Genomic DNA, 15,282 nt, shown 5'->3' on the forward strand with positions numbered 1-15,282 from the left:
GCAGCAGACCCTGCGCCAAACTCACTCGCTTGCTCAAGCCTTTTGGGAAGGAGAAACAGACAAATAGATATATATATATATATATGCGTCTAATCTCGAAAGGGGTTGTAGTTGATCTGCCCCCGTTTGCAGATAGCACAGGCAGAGGAGGAGAAGGACTGCTAGGCTCCAGAGAAGCTGCAGGGAGACGTTTGGTGGTGGCAGTGGCTGTGGTGGACGGCAGGAAAGCTTTGGAGAATAAGGCCATCTCTCTCCGACTTTTGCTGCAAAGCTTAAAGCCAGAATGTGACCCTCAGCCTGCGCACTGTGGTCAGAACAGCCAGGACTTTGTGTTTTTTATTTATTTTATTTATGATACGCATTCCTTTAGTTACTTATTTAAGAGATCAGCCTCTTCAATCAAACCCCTAAGCAGCATTTCCATGAACGTAAATAAATAAAATGCCACCCAAACTGTTCAAATGACACATACTAATAACCAGTGCTTTTTTTCTGGGGGTACGCATGCCCCTAAACATTTTGTAAATCTAAGTTTGGCCTCATTGACGGGTAGTATTTCAATATGAGTAGGAAAATGAGAGTACTCCTAAATATTTTTTAAGGAAAAAAAAGCACTGCTAATAACACACTGAAAACAAATCAAACAGAGAGTATATTGGTACCTCCAGATCTGGGAGAGCGCTTTAATGGAAAAATTACCAAGATATCCCCAAACATTCTTGGCTAATATGCTTATGAAGGACAATTGGCTGGAAGTATAATGCTGTTTTTGAAACAAAGCAAAAATACAAAACAAAGCTCTCAATGTCATCTCCATCCTTTGTTAATCCTCCTTCTTCCTTCCCACCTACCGCTTATGGTATTTCTGTCTCATTTTGCTGTCAACATTAGATTGTATGCTGCTAGGGGACTGTGACATATATTTGCTTATGTTGATCCATGAAACACCACATAAATCAATGACAATTGACTCCCATCACCCCTGACCATTGCACATTCTGGGTGAAGCTGATGGGAGTTGGAGTCTGACGACACTGGGAGTACACTCATCCCTCTTTTACCAAAATGCAGCAAGCACTCTTCTGCAGCAGCTGCAGACCCTTAAAATTATGTAAGTCCAGCTGAACTTGTAGCTTCACCCCAAGGCGAGAATCTGACAAGAGCTGGCCTTACCATTAGTCTGCCTAACTCAATTGTCAGATTTTGGGGCTGCTGTAAACAGACAGCAAAACTTATTTATTAGGATATTTTTACTGTCATAGGGGAAGACTGCTATTTTTAGTTTTTCTGTCTTAGGCGGTTTCTCTACTGCCCTGCCTCAATTCTAGCTTTTAAATACAGAATCCAACCACTCAGGATTAAAGCATGAGCCTGACAGCAAACAAAAACTACTTTCTTTGCTAAAGCATTTTGTCGGTGGTGATGCTAATTTGCCGCACAACGGCAAGTTGCTAAGGAGTGAAACTAAGAGTAATATGATGGAAATTGTGGGAGAAGGACACACTCCCCCTAGTGGTGGGATCACCAACATTCCCGGCGGACATTATTTAAATATATATGGGTGCTTTGCTTTTATGCAAGCAGGGCAGGCAGATTTCTGCAAAGCAGAGGCTGTAAAATTCAGAGTGCTGGGTATCAAGAGCAGGCAAGAGGGGCGAGGCCCTGGCTTGTGGGCTTCCTTGAAGCATCTGGCTGGCCACAGTTGGCAACGGAGTCCTGGAATAGGTGGCCCTGAGTTCAGATCCAGCCAAGGCAATCCGTACACTGTGGCTGCTGTAAGATGGTCACGTTATTCGATGTGCGTTCAGTTAGATATTGGAAATTTATAATTTGTGAAGTTATAAAGTGGGTGGCCTCTCCAATATAACAAATTAACTTTTTTTTTTGTGGATAGGAAATTGACCAGACAATGCACTAAAAAGAGTGGGATGATGATCAGTTGATGGGAAGGTGTATAACCTCTGCAAACAAATCAGGGTGAATGTTCCTTACTGCATGCCCTCCCCTGAAATAAATCAGAACAAATGCTCTACAAAGGGCAAGCATCAATCAAGCACCACGGAAGCAAATTGGGTTGAATGCACAATTAAACAGGTTGGCTGTGTTTTTATTCCCCTCACCTGTGCAGGTAGTTTTCAGAGCTGCAGGAAAAAAACCCATAATAAATCATACCTACAGGGTACTTTCAAAATATTGAAGGTTGGTGTAATGCATTTCTTCTGTTTATGGGATCTCTTGATTAATATGGAAGGCAGTGTTCGTAAGAAAATAAAAATTGGCTTTGCAGCATCAGAATAAGCAACATTGAAGTCCAATGTCAAAGAGGAACAATCCATCCCCTCTGTGACCTTCTTAGGAACACAGGAAGCTGTGAATAATAACAATAACAATGACAAGAATTTCATTTATTATTTGCTTCCCAGGAGGCATTTTGAAGTGATTTACAATATTATATTTATCATTGATTTATTAACTGCCTTCTAAACCAGCATCTCGGGTATAGATTTACATATAATGTTATTAGTCATTAAGAATATGTCATATATAAAATAGTTACATCTTTATGAAAACAATTTAAAACAATTGCATGTGAAACACTTAAAAACAACAACTCTAAATATAGAAAGAAGTTCTAAACAACAGCATACTTGAACCATTTCAGATGCAGGAGAGAGTGAGAGGCAGAGAAAATAAGATAAGTTCGTATTTATCCACTTCCAGACCAGTCACAGCGGTTCTTGCACTGGATGCTTTCTTTAAAAAAGGGGGGGCGGGGAGAGACTAGACTACTGCAAAAAGAAAAAAGACTGGACTACTGCAATGTGCACTATGTGGGCCTTTTGCTTGATCTGGAGCCTACAGTTAATGCAGAATGCTGCAGCATAATTGCTAGCAGGTGTAAGACTCTGCCAGCATACAACACCTGTACTGCGATGCCATGGCTGCTGATTTGCTGCCAGGCCAAGTTTAAAGTGTTTCTGTGAGTTTCTATTAACAACTGGAGACCAGGTTTACCTGTGAAACCACCTTGCCCCATATACATCCACTTGACTGCTTCGATCTGCAGAACTAACACTGTTTCAGGTGTCACCTGTCAGGAAGGAACTTTCCTGGTACTCTTTCCATCACCTGCTAAAAGCATTTTTGTTTAGACAAGCCTGCCCAGAGAAGATGCAGAATGTTTACATGTGTTTTAATCTCTGTTTATTGCCAATTTTTATTATTCTTTGAATGCTTTTAAGTGTTTTTTTACTGATAATTTTATTGATTTACTCTTCTTGTAACCCATTTCGAGGCTTTCTTTTGTTTTGTTTTTAAATAAAATAAAATAAATAAATTCACCCAGCATTCCAGCAGCACAGTCCTATATCTACTCAAAGGTAATTCCCTTTGAGCTCAATTGAGCTTTGCTTATTTCCAGAAGACTGGGTATAGGATTGCAGCCTAACTGTATGGGCTACTGGGTGGTAAAAGCGCGCTCCGTGCTCCAAAAGAGCACCCTTGTTTTCTTAAGAGTTTACATAAATCCGGAGAGATACAATAGCGATGTAATTTGCTAACCTGTTTTCAACGGGAGGTTCTGTCAATCTGGATTTTGACATTGGGCGACATCTGGTGGCAGGATGCAAAATTACCTGACCATTGCTACCCTCTGTCCTTTGAGATTGCAAAAAGCACGACAGAGTTTTAAAACGCCCGCACAGAAAGGTTATTAAACAAGAAGCAAAACTCAGCCTTTGAAAACTGAAACGCCAAGCTTTAATGTTGTTAGCAAAAAAAAAAAAATCCTTTTTCCTATCAGCCATTTGAAAACGGGACTGCAGAAATTAAAACTTCGTTTAGAGAGCCGCCAAACACATTGAGAAAGGAGCAATGGTTAGCGAGTGTTTCTTTATACAGAAGGATCAGCAGCAAAGTTTGCTAAATAAAACAAAACAGAAAGTATATAATCAGAATAATGGGATCTGGTTTTTATTTGCCTAGTTCTACTAGGAATGGGGGTGGGGTGTTATGTAACCAAATCTTTTTTTCCCCAGCCAGGAGAGGATAGATATGAAATTTAGGAGACCTTGACTTGAAGATCGTAGCATTTCTGTTCCTTGTCTTCCCACCACTGCCTCCATTAACCCTCATGCAGGTCTGGAAGCTTCACCCTGGTTCCCGAGGAGACATTTGACAGTACATCATAATAAAGCTTGAACGCAGAGGCATTTTCCTACCCGCTCCATTCCACATAAAGAAGCCAACCATTCTAACAGTTGCATCTTACTTTTACGGACCACAGAAAGCTGCTTTACCCTGACTCAGACCATCTGTTCATCTCCTTCAGTATTGCCAACACTGATTGGCAGCTGCTCCCCAAGCTTTCGGGCAGGGGACATTCTCAAATCTGCCTGGAGATGCTGGGGATCAAACCTGGGACCTTCTGCATACAAAGCGATTGCTCAACCTCTGAGCTCTGGCGCTATCAACACTGGCAACAGGATGGCATCCTCCGCACCTTAAGGGATACAGGCTAGGTGGCACAGAGCACGCAGCTCTGCCCTCTGTCACCTTGGCAGGAAAAGCCACAGACCCACATTTTTATCATTTGTTTGTTTAATTTCTATACCACCCTTCATCTGAAGATCACAGGGCGGTTTGCTATATAAGAACACAAAATACGTAACAAACAGTAACACACATAGAGAGAGAGACATTTAAAGGCTGTAGATTGTTTAATCAGCCAAAGGCCTGGGTGAAAAGAAATGTTTTGTGCCTGGCGCCGAAAGATATGCAATGAAGGCAACAGGCGAGCCTCTCCGGGGAGTAATAATTTTGAAGTAATAATACAAATAATTATTTAAAGAGGATTCCCCTCCAAAAATTAGCCCAGAGTCAAAAATTACCCAAGTGCGCCACCTAAAGGTGGGCTTCCTCATCAGTCCTGATGTCTCCAGGGGGTGGGTACATTAGGTTATTTGCAGAGCCCCAATCCTAACAAATTAGGATTCAAACAGGAAGGGTCATTGCTTTTGGCTTTACAATTTTTGTAAGCCTGACAAAATCTAGGTTAAGAGGACTGATTGGGGTACCCTTATATTCCACCTCGACCACCAAGATCCACTGATGGGGCATTTCTGGGGGTTCCCCACATCTTGGAAGTTTGGTTGGCCTTTAGAGTAGCAGGCTGTAAAATGGTTCCACCTACACCCAGTTTGGCAGAATGTCTCTAAAAAAATATTCTTTAGGCAGGCCTTTACAGTACGGTTTTCTCCACTTATGTTTCACATAAGGCTTAAAGGTATTGTATCCTTAACCTACAAGCATTTTCTGTAAACATAATGCTAGGAGAAAGAGACAGAGAGAGAGAGATTCTTTAAATTTCCTTGGAAATGTCAATAAATAATGTTAAGCAAATGATTTTTTAAAAATAACCTAGATGTTTCTGACCATTTTCTGTGCATTCATTCTATTTAGATGAATTTTACAAACAACAGATAGAAAATCAAATCAATAACCTACACTGAATTCTGAATCACTGAATCACTAACACACAAGACAGCAAGAAACCACTCTTTGCCCTGCTTTCATGACAGAGACATCATTCTTCCTGCACAATCTTCCTAGATTAAGGCTGGCTTCTAATCTCATGTGGGCTATGCCTGTCCTTCAGATCACTTGTGAGTACTCCTCATGAGTATCTGCATTTTTTGGCCTGTTCACTAGGGCTACAAACTCAGTGACCATTATTGCTCTAAAGTAGGGGTAGGGGAAGCCCTTTTCAGACTGGGGGCTGAGTTCCATTGTGGGCAACCTTCCGGCGGTTGCATGCCATTGGTGGGTGGGAACACATGCAAAAGTAGGTGTGGCTACATGCAAAAGTGGGTGGGGCAATGGAGGGCAGACTACCTTCCAGCCATGGAAAAGTCAGGTTTCAAGGCAATACCCCCATCTCTCCATACAGGAAGCAAGAGGCATTATCACAGTTCACTGAGGCACTCCAGTCATGCAAAAGCATTCGGGGAGGATTCAAAGCAGGGATGCTGAAGAGACATGGCTTGGAGGGCACTTGGGCAGAGTTCCAACCCCAAGATCTTGGTTACAGTTTCTCCTGCTTAAACAGCATCTGTAGTCAATGCCGTCACCACTGAGAGACAACTATGACCAAAGTGTTGTACAAATTGATGAAATAAATAAAAACTAATAACGAACCATCTGTCAAACTGGTATCCAGCTGTTCCAAATGTTTTCTGTACATAAGAATGAATACCCCTCTCCATATTTTGGTAACGTTCATATACGATGCTGTGGTTTGATTATTTATATAGGGTTGTATCAAACTAAGCCATACTAAGAGTAAACCAGCTGAAATCAATAGGCCTGGGTTAGTCAGGTCCATTCATTTCCATGGGTCTGTTCTGAGTAGGTATGTCATTGGATACAAGCTCAAATATTTATTGCCACTTTGGACATGGCCCACCTTGGAAAAGCAGCATACAGCTAAATAAAAAATGTGCTTAAGGCTCTGTGCACACTGTACATTGAAAGCACATGGCTTCCCCCAAAGGATGTGGGGAACTGTAGTTTGTTAAAGGTGTTGGGAATGTAGTTGTGGGAAAGGTAACCTACGATTCCTGTGATTATACACAGCAACTAAATATGAAAAAATAAGTGTTTTTTAAAGACAATATTAAAAATAAAGCACGCTGCGATGGGAGGACTTTGGAGTCCTGGGGGGAGATGGTGGAGTGTGAAATAATATTTTACTTCCTTAACCTTCCGTTACATCAGGAACTGTTTATAAATTAGATGAGCTCTGACAGTATCGTCAAGCAGATAAAAGAAAAAACTCTCATTTCCAGAGACTCAGTTAAGATATGAATATAGTCAAATGTTCCTGACAAGAGGAAGCATTTCATGGAACAGATACACACATATATTTCCTCCCTCAGAATTTCCAGTTTCGCCTTATGAGGCCGTGGGAAAGAACAACAATCTGGACATGTTCAGAAGAAGAAGAAGAAACCCCAACAAATTAATGTGTGTGCTTTTTAAATGATCCTGGGAAAAGCAGCTTTTTAAACAACATTTGTACTGGGCTCCTGCGCCTCTTGGCTCTTCCCCACCTCACTGCCAGCATGCAGCTGTGATGATGGGGAGCCAGCAGGAATTTTGGGTGTTGTGCAGTCACAAGAGATAGGCACATAGGAAGCTGCCTTATACCAAGTTGGTCTATTTGGCTCAGTATTGTCTACACTGGCTAGCAGCGGAATTTCAGGCAGTCCTAACTTGAAGATAAGCAGGGACTGACCCTTCTGTGTGCAAAGCAGATGCTCTACAACTGAGCAAAGGAACAAAGGAAGTTGAGCCAGAAGGGAAGGTCAATCTTCTACCATTACAGAAGAGGTGGGAAACCTCAGGCCCAGGAGCCCAAATGCAACTATCCAGGTCTCTCTCTTTGACCCACAGAATTCTCCTCAAGGCACACCCTTAAGTGCCTTTGCACCTTGAATGCTTTTGCACAACCAGAATATGTCTTTGAGTTCTGATGGTGCTTCTTGCTTGTCTAGATGGAGAATAAGGAGTGCTTTGCAAGTGTGTGTATAAACTAGCCCAGGGACTACAACCCATCATCCCTAGCTAGCAGGACCGGTGCTCAGGGATGAAGGGAATTTTGGTCCAAAAACAGCTGGAGACTCAAGTTTGGTAAACCCTGAACTAGCCTGTTGTGCAAAAGAATAGAATGTACGTTTGTTACTCTGCCTAGGTTTCCTCTAGTTGTGCCCACTGCTAACAAGTGCTCCCCGGAAAGTTGCCCCTCAGACTGAAAAGGTTCACACCACCTGCACTGCCGGCTCCGCACAGACACTGTGCCAAGTTGCAGCTAAAGGGGGGGTGTCTAAATTGCAAAAAAAATGGTTTTGACTTACTCAATTTGTGGAGACCACTGTGCTATAGAAACAGGAGTTGTAAGCACATGGAAGGGCAAAAGCGGCCAGATAGCTCTCCACCACAGTTTCCTGGTGCATTTGGAAATTCAAGCCATGCTTTGGGTTTTCAACCATGGTTAGCGCAGTCTTTTAATAGGGAGGCACCGTGTATATATAAGGCAAAAACAAAAGCAAAAACAAAGGCAGCTGTGTTGGTCTGTAAGAAAACACTCCTAAATCCACAGTGACCTGATATACTGTCGTGGTTAAGAGAATGAGTTATGACCCAGGAAAGGCCTGGTTCGAACCTTACTCATTAATTCCTGAAGGAGCCCAAAGCAAGCTACTATCTCTCAGCCTCAGTTTTCCATCTGTACTCTGGGGATAAATGTTTTATTTATTTAAAACTTTTCAGTACTGTCTTCATCAAAATTTAATTCCAGGGAAGGTTGACAAAAATTAAAATACAATATAGTCACAGTTGTAGAAAGAAAGCTGTATGTTATTTTCATAAAAATGTGCATTTCATGCACTTCCCCCTAATATATGCATTTTTGCACATAAATTTGGTCAGGAAACAGCATTGCAAAATTCAGAGTAGTGCCTATTTCAAAGGATACCCGCATTTCGGTTTGCATATCGTTTCGGGAAATGTGAACTGGGTTCAGATTCCTATGCAGCCATGAAGCTTGTCAACTGGTGCTCTCCCTTGCCTGGCCTACCTCCCAGGGCTGTTGGGAAGATAAAAATAGGGCAATCCTCACACATGCCATGCTGAGCTTCTTGAAGGAAGGACACAAATGTTATTGATGGATAAATAGATGCCGTCTTGAATGAAGGCACCCCTTTTGTCAGCTCTTCTGAAATCAATTCCCAGTCACTTGAAGCACCCATCAGTCACTCATCCTCTAATGAGTGCCTTTAAAAGAAAGAGAAGAGCACAGCAAAAAGAGACCTTGAAGTATCTTAACCTCCGTGACCTTATTAATAACTTGTGAAGAGCTTGGCAGCATTGGTGCAACTACTTTAATTATACAGCTGGCAGCAATGGGAGGAGATGAAAAGGAAAACGTACACAGGTCCTGCAATGCTTGGACCTCACAGACTAACAAGGTAATTCTAAGCAGGTTTACTCAGAAGTAAGTCCAATGGGACTTACTCTGTACTAGGTATCATTATCACTATTAATGTTGGTGCTTGATAGACACAACACAAGAGGAAAAGGACTAGGGAGGGAAGAGGAAAGCAAGCACCAGAGCAGTTTCTTCTTCACTGGACGATGGATGGTATCAGGTTTGATCTCCCCTTGCAGATCATGGTAGCCAGAATCATTCAGTTGATCTTAGGATGTTTATGCATCCTAGAAAGGCTAAATGTGATAGAGACATAGTTCAAGCCTGAAATGGAAGCCTCAAAATAAAGGCTGGAAAGAATTCAAGGGAACTCTCATGCCACCCTGAAAGTTGAGTTTTATTTAATACCTCTACTCCTTGCCTTTCTATTAAAAAAGGCCCAACAGCAATGAATTTTCTCTAGGAGCAAAGGAAGCTGCCCTGAGTCCACCTAGCTCAGTATTGTCAACACTGACTGGCAGCAGCTCTCCAGGAGGAGAGGAACTTGTGGGATTTTTCCGTCTCAGGTGCTAAAATAGCTTGGGGACGGTGCACCTTGAATTGCAAGGAGGGAGGGTGCACCATTGCTTTGCCCCCAGCAGCAAAACATCTCAGCCAGGGTTGCTTTAAAAATATTTTTCAGTAAAATTAATCAGTGCACAAGATAGGCCTGTGCAGACACACACAGATACAGACATTGTCCGTCCACCCCAGATAGATGACCTCAGACAAAGGCTGGCTCTCCTTGAGTGTGCAATTGCTGTTAATTGGGAGATAACAGACGGGGACAATGGCGCTCTAGGGCGAACTGGGGGCGGGGAGGGGGAGAAAATAAGTTAAGACAAACACAAGCAGGGCTCTTCTAATTGGGAGCCGCGCCTGATGGATCAACCCGCTTTCTCTTTGTCCAGGAGCCAGGAGGGGCCTCATATTGAGGAAGAAGGCGTCAGCCACTGACTCCTGGACAAAGGACTGTCTGCTGCCAGCAAAGCCAGGCGTCCATCTCTCTACCCCCCCCTTGCGCCCCCCCAGCCTTTCTCACCCAAATCTCAGAAAATTATTAACCCCTTTCTGGGAAGCTGAAGGATATTCCCGGCTCATTGGGACAGGGCAGTAAAATCAGCAAGATGTTTGATGAACCAAATTTGTAAGGACGTCAGAAGAGACCTGCTGGTGGACCAGCAGGAAACCCCCAAACAAGACTTGAGAGCAACAACAACTCTCCCTTTTTAAGAAAGCCAAAACTGTATTACCGACAACCTACATCTTTGGTTCTGCTTGTGCCTTTGGACGAATAGGTTTGGCAGGGTGTTGTTGTTTTCTAAAGGTTTTTGTTTCTATTTTATTGAATTTTAAAAGTTTTTTTAAAAAAGAAACAAAAACCCCCACCAAACCTGTTCATCAGAGAGAAAAATAGGATGATGTTTTCCTCTTACAATAGCTGGTTGCAACATCTGCCTAGATAATTTTCCAGCCTATGTAATTCCCAGGCAAATTGTCTTCAGGGGTATTCAATGCCCTTCCTCTGTATCTTATATAAACCATCTTGCTCTCCCTTCAAAGAGCTCAAGGCGGTACACATCAATTCATTAAATGTATAGCCTGCCCTCCCTCTCAAAGGAGCCCGGGGCAGCAAACACACTAAAAAATCTATTAAAAAAAAACCCTGTTCCAATACAGAGGCAGACTGAGAAAGATGTTTCCTTAAAAGCCGTGTTGGAAGAGGAAGGCCTTCAGGAGGAGTCAGAAAGGCAACAGAGATAATAATAATAATAATAATAATAATAATAATAATAATAATAATAATAATAATTTTATTTATACCCCGCCCTCCCTGGCCAGAGCCGGGCTCAGGGCAGCTAACACCAATAAAATCACAGTAAAAAACATAATGGGGGGGACCAATTTAAAATACAGGTTAAAATGCAATTTAAAATGCAGCCTCGTTTTAAAAGTAGCCGATAAATCAAGACCATAAGGGGAGGGAAACATAAGGGTCAGGTGGTGCCTGTCTGATATTTAACATGGCTGCCCACCTGCACTTATCCACATGACAACCCTGTGAGGTAGATTCGGCTAAGAGTCTGTGACTGGCTCATGGTCCTCCAATGAGCTTCATGGCTGTGTGGGGATTTAAGAGCCTGACCTGAGTGCAATAACCTTTTCCCTACCTGTGATAGCCATCTTTAGATATTTGAAGGTCTGTCACATGGAAGATGGAGTAAGCTTGTTTCCTCCTACTGCAGAGGGCAGGAGCCTCGAACCAATGGGCCTGATGGGAAATTGTAGGCCCATTTACCACTCTGAGCCCAGCTTCGGCTGGGGAGGGCAGGATATAAATAAAAATTATTATTATTATTATTATTATTATTATTATTATTATTATTACCAAAGGGCCCCCCTTTGCCTCTACCGGGGGACTCGGAGTAGGCCGCTCAGTTGGCCAATGGGCCTGCCTGGTTCCCCTGTGTCTTCTGGCCTGAGGGCCTCAAGTTATCCACCTCTGTATTAGACTTATAGATTGCTTTATATTTAAAAAAAAATATTAACACTTCATGGCTGAGTGGGGATTTGACATAAGAACAGCCCTGCTATTGGGCACGTTTCCGGAATTTTCTACACATTCCCTGAACACCACTTTGACCACCATAGTGCAGGGAGGGTTCTGAGGGCAGTAAGTGAGGGACAACTTGGCAGTGTGTGTGATAGAGAGCTCAAAGCATATGGGGAGGAATAATAATAATAATTTATTATTTATACCCCGCCCATCTGGCTGGGTTTCCCCCGCCATTCTGGGTGCTTCCAACCAAATATTAAAAACAATACAGCGTCAGACATTAAAAACTTCCCTAAACAGGGCCGCCTTCAGTTGTCTTTTAAAAGTAAAATAGTTGTTTATTGCCTGGACATCTGATGGGAGGGCATTCCACAGGGCAGGCGCCACTACCGAGAAGGCCCTCTGCCTGGTTCCCTGTAACCTCACTTCTCGCAGCGAGGGAACCGCCAGAAGGCCCTAGGGGGCTGGACCTCAATGTCCGGGCTGGATGATGGGGGTGGAGACGCTCCTTCAGGTACAGTGGTACCTCGGGTTAAGTACTTAATTCGTTCCAGAGGTCCGTACTTAACCTGAAACTGTTCTTAACCTGAAGCACCACTTTAGCTAATGGGGCCTCCTGCTGCCGCTGCGCCACTGGAGCACGATTTCTGTTCTCATCCTGAAGCAAAGTTCTTAACCTGAAGCACTATTTCTGGGTTAGCGGAGTCTGTAACCTGAAGCGTATGTAACCCGAGGTACCACTGTATACAGGACCGAAGCTGTTTAGGGCTTTAAAGGTCAGCACCAACACTTTTGCGCGGAAACATACTGGAAATGTACTGGGAGCAAGGAAGGACAGATATTGGGGGATCTGTTAAACGTTCAGCCCCCTGCCTCCCGCCCTGTGCTGTGCTGTGCAGGCTGGCAGGTGTGCCTTCAGCTCTGTTGCAGCAGAAAAATCTCACACGCCCGTTTGGTTAAGCAGCGGAGATCAAGCTGTGCCGGGAGACGCCGTCCGCTTCAAGCTCCAGCTCGCATGCTTGAGTTCACATGGTTTCACCAGAATCGGTCTTGCACAGCTTTTCCCCCCTGCAAGATTCCCACTGCATAGGTGCATCGCCCAAATCTCAACAGCCACCACCATTTTCCATTTCTCATCGCAGGGGGTCGGACTGGATGACCCTTAGGGTCCCTCTGGACTCTACAATTCTATGAAGATCACGCAAAAGGCGCACTCCATTCTTACGAGGAATGGGCAAGCATTAATTTTACTTTGTTTCTTAGTATTTTAAGTTCCATTTGCCACATTTGTGATCTTTCTTAAAGCAACACCTCAGGAGGATTAATCGGCATTTCACTGTTGTATGTCATTTTCACCAACGCATGCATTTTTGCACACAGTATTTGGCCAGAGAAGGGGATCGCAAAATGCTGAGAAGTGCACATTGTTTCGGGAAGTGCAGAACAGGTAGGCCCATATTAAAAGGAGAACCAAACTGAATTTGTCCCCTTGAACCCCCAATTCTTACACCGCCAAATGGTGAACCATATTCAGCCTGAGGGCCACATTCCCTTCTGGATAACCTTCTAGGGTCCACATGCCAGTGGTGTGGAGGAGGCAGAATTGAATGATTGTCATCAGAGGAACATGCAGTTTCCCACCCCAGAAAGGACCAACCAAAATAAATTGGGGGCCACAGATAGCTCAGTCGATAGAGCACGAAATTCTTAATCTCGGGGCCGTGGGTTCGAGCCACACGTTGGGCAAAAGATGGGTTGGTCTAGATGACCCTCGTGGTCCTTTCCAACTTTGCAGTTCTGATTCTGTGAAAAGCCAGGGGCTTCCAACCCATATCTCTATCTTGGCCAAGCACAAGGTATTGCCAGAGTTCAAGGGCTCATTCCAGCCAGACAAAAGCAATGGAGAAGGAGGGGCAGAGGCACCAGGGGAACTCCCTGGGACTTTCCCAAGGGCCAGATAGAAATGCTTGAGGGACAGCATTTGGCTTTACAGGGGAGGTTGTGCAGATTTCAACTAGATATCACATTGTAAATGCTTTAACACATGAAAGCATTGTATAAATGTTAAGGACTGTTAGTTTTTATTTATTTCCCCCTTGCTTTTTCTAGATTCTCACAAAGCTTTCATAGGCTGCATGCACACCATCCATTTAAAGCAAATGACTTTCTTCTAAGAATCCTGGGAACTGTAGTTGACCCTCTCCCAAAGGCACAATTCCCAGCACCCTTAACAAACTACAGTTCCCGGGGTTATTATTTGAGGGTGTGGGAATGTGCTTTAAAACGATGCACTTGCAATGTTCGGTGGTCTGTATGTCACCATCGTTACAACACTAATTAGGCTTTGTCAGCAGAGGGCGCCCTGTTCATAAGGAGCCAGCCCCCCTGGCTTTTTCCTCTCCTCTTTCCCAAGACAAACAATTTGACTAATAAATCTTCCAGAGAATGAGGAAAGGGTAATTGGTGAAGAAAAGGGGTTGTTTATGTCATCCTTTATTGCTTTACCATAAAGCGATGTAGCTGAACTTAAAGCAGAGAGAGAGAGAGAGAGAGAGAGAGAGAGAGAGAGAGCAAGAAGAGGCGAAAGTTCAATTCCTATCCTCTGTGGAAGACTCAGCTGCAAAGAGGAAGAAAAAATAATTTTCCATTTCAGATGGGGTTTTTTGTAGGGGACTGGAGATGTGGTGGGAGCAGAGAAGATCACATTCAGGGGTGGAAGATGGGGAGGCAAGATCCACAGTAAGGGAAAAAATGATTCTGCTTCCGGGATAGAACACTTCATGTTTAATAACCTCTAAGAAAGAAAAGAAAAGTGGATTTTAGGAGCATCTATGGCAGTTTTGTAAGCCTAAAACACACTGGCCTCTGGATTGTTCCTTTGCATTTGGGGCTCCCTGTCAGTGTGGATCAGCTGATCGGCACTGACAGAGAACTCCGCCGAGACTGGCTGCGTAAGAAACTCCAAACAGAGTTGATCTCCCCTCTGCAGAGGAAACGGTTTGGATTCAAACCGCTTCCTCCAAAACTTATCAGCCCCTTTGGTGGCAGGTGCTCCCTGCGCCAGTCAGCTGATTGGCACTGAAAACGCATCTTTAAAGGAACCACCAACCAGCTAATTGACAGCTACAGCGACCTCTGTTTAACTGGATCGCTTGATGTCGTTATGACATCAGGGTGATTGACTGGCGGATGGTCCTACCCATCTGTCCGTGTTAGCCCAAGGGAGGGGCCGGGAAGTAGGGATCCAGCCTACTGACAGGATCCACTTCCCTGCCCCTACTCCATATGGACAATGACTGGATCTTTGGCTATGTCTGACAATATATGTATATGTGGGAAGATCTGACAGTATGTATTGGCTTCCAAAGTCCCACAACCCACCATGGGGCCCACGGACAAAACAGAATTAGGGGACATTGGGAAGAATTGCGCCTGGGCAGTTGTGTCCAGCTGGACAGGCAATTTTGGAAGGCAACTGAGCACACACCTCTTGGAGTGTGAGAAGAGGAGGATTCCATTAACCATATTTAATTCCAGAGTTTAATGAACAGTGTGTGTGTAAGGGAACCACTCTTGTGCGGTCGTGAAGTTTGGAACTGCTTTTCAAACAAAGGTTGGATTCCTTTTCTGATTCTGCTGATCTCTCTGTGGTTTATCTACCTCCCAAGTCTTTCCCCAGATCTTCAGGGGTCATCACAAT

General features: G+C 43.7%; 1 long non-coding RNA gene across 2 annotated transcripts; it reads right to left on the bottom strand.

Annotated features, from left to right (window-relative positions):
* Positions 1-359: 359 nt before the first annotated feature.
* Positions 360-11,320, bottom strand: LOC128402854 (uncharacterized). Of its 2 annotated transcripts, none has more exons than XR_008327788.1 (3): positions 11,197-11,320; positions 3,016-3,129; positions 360-2,368 (listed from the first exon to the last, which is right to left on the bottom strand). It is a non-coding gene; the product is annotated as an uncharacterized LOC128402854 (long non-coding RNA). The 2 variants fall into 2 exon arrangements; XR_008327789.1 differs by having other exon boundaries at positions 3,016-3,132.
* Positions 11,321-15,282: the final 3,962 nt, after the last annotated feature.

This window comes from Podarcis raffonei, chromosome 15 (genome assembly GCF_027172205.1).
Source record: "Podarcis raffonei isolate rPodRaf1 chromosome 15, rPodRaf1.pri, whole genome shotgun sequence".
In the NCBI taxonomy this organism is placed as follows: domain Eukaryota; kingdom Metazoa; phylum Chordata; class Lepidosauria; order Squamata; family Lacertidae; genus Podarcis; species Podarcis raffonei.